Raw genomic sequence first — 2,179 nt, forward strand, 5'->3', positions numbered from 1 at the left:
GGGGCAGCCACTGAGGGGGCTGCAACAACTGGTGAGGGATGGGGCCAGGTGGGGCAGCAATTGTGGGGCTGGGGTGGGACATGTGGACCTTGCAAGGGGAGTGGTAGCCCCTGTGGGGGCCATTTGGCCCCCATTGGGGGGACCATACCCCTTGTGTGGGGACTGAATCCCCTGTTGGGGACCCGTACCCCTTGTTTGGGGGTTGAACCCACTGTTGGGGGCCTGTACCCCTTGTGTGGGGGTTGAACCCCCTGTTGGGAGGCCGTCCCCCTTGTGAGAGGGCCAAATCTCCTGTTGGGGGGCTGAATCCCCTGTTGGGGGAGCCAAACCCCTTGTGTGGGGTCCATCACCCTGCAGGAGTGCAGCAAAACATGCATTCATGAATTCATGAAACATGTGTTTAGAGTTCACTTTATTATTATTTTAAGAGACTTGCTTTAACACTGTAGATATATCAATAAAACACTGTCCAACTGATCACTGTCTCTGTCTTGCTCTCTGTCTTTATAGTGGTCCTTTGTTTTCCTTGTAGAGGAACATGGATTTGGGGGTATTTTAGAGAGTGACTTTGGGATTTTTTTTATCAGGGATTTTTCAGTTTTCCAACAGGGAACACCAGAATTCCTGCTAGGGAGGCCAATGGCAGGACCCTGCCTGCTCAGAGCTAGCACCTTGGACCCATCTGGCTGTGGCTGACCTCCTGGCCAAATGGGGCCAGGAGGACAAGCTTTGACAGTTCAAAGCAGGCCACCATACCCAGAACATCTTCCGGGTGATAGCTGCCCAGATGGCTGGGCAGGGGGCACACATGGCAGTAGTGCTGCACAAAGGCCAGCCCTGTAACTGCAGTCCACTGGCAGCTGGCCAAGAGGGGCAGATGCCTCTACTGGCTCTGTGGCAGTGGTCAGGGGCCTTGTGGGGGCTGGCGGGGGTCAGGGGGGCTGGGGGAGTGGGCAGGGCCATCAGGCATCCCCCCATGGTCCCCTTCCCCCTCCTCCAGCCCCCCCGACCACTTACTCACCAGCACCGGAGCCCTGGTGCTGAAACATGCAGCTTGGCCAGCTGCATGCTTTAGCACCAGGGCAAGGGCCAACCATAGAGACGCTCTGGCAGCCAGAGCGTCTCCATGGAGGACCCAGCCTCCTGCCCTGCTTTTTTAAACATTGATTTTTTTTAGACACCTGGATATCCAGGGGTCTAATTTTCTCCCCGCACTGCATGTTTGCAGCACAGGGAACATTTGTTTGTTCCAGCATGTGCCTGTTGCCCTGCCTCAAAGGGGTTTGAGGCGGGGCAAGAGACACGTGTGCTCTCATGTGGATGTGCCCCTGAGCAAATTGTAGCAAACATACCTGCTCAAAAAAAAAAAAAAAAAAGCTATAGTTTATCGCCTGTGGATGAATGGCAAATTCCCAACACATTAGAACTGGTTTAAGACTTTTTGGATGCATTCATACAATGCAATGCATGCATTTTATAAAGAAGCTTTCGTATTTTTTTATGGCGAGCCCGTGATGGGTTGAAAACTCATTTGTGACTCAGAAGCTGCAGTCTGAGTATGACTGCCCTAACTTCTCTATTGATTCACCATCCTCCTTCGTTGCCCCTTTCTCCTTGGCATTCTAGGTGGTTTTCAATTCTTGCAGTTTATACTTGCAGTCTTCCCCCTCCAAATAGATCCAATACTATTATTTTTCTCGAAAGCTCTATTTTTATTTCCTATCACCTGTTTGACTCTCTTATTTTTAACTTGCTCCTTGCCTGCCATAGCGTATGTTCCAATCTATTTATGTTATTCTGGCAGAACTTCAACTCAATAAAGTTTTTTTTTTAATCCTAAGAAACTACCCAAATCTACTTCACCACTGAACCAAGCCAGAATGAATCTTCTTATCTGCCTCCTTTTCCTTTTTTGTTCAATAGCAAATGATGGTGCTCCTCTATACCCAGGGTTGGAGTCACATTTCATCTGGGGCTATTCCACCAACAGAATAATTCATCCCACAGAAGGATGGTATGTAAAAGCTGTCAGGAGGTCCAAAAGGAGTCCTCTGGTTAGTGTTGCCTGTAGGATGCACTGAATCAAGTAACGTCAGGAAAACCCAAGCCACTAACACCCTTTCTGCCGTCCAGGCTGCCCATTTCCTGACTACAATGGGTGGCTGCTACAGCTGGAATC

At 50.1% G+C, this 2,179-nt stretch overlaps 1 long non-coding RNA gene across 5 annotated transcripts in view; it reads right to left on the bottom strand.

The window, feature by feature from the left end:
• Positions 1–2,179, bottom strand: part of LOC112550799 — a 28,259-nt gene that overhangs the window by 16,217 nt on the left and 9,863 nt on the right. The gene's annotated exons all lie outside the window — the stretch shown is intronic.

The sequence above is a fragment of the Alligator sinensis genome, unplaced genomic scaffold (assembly GCF_000455745.1).
Source record: "Alligator sinensis unplaced genomic scaffold, ASM45574v1 scaffold545_1, whole genome shotgun sequence".
NCBI classification, from domain to species: domain Eukaryota; kingdom Metazoa; phylum Chordata; order Crocodylia; family Alligatoridae; genus Alligator; species Alligator sinensis.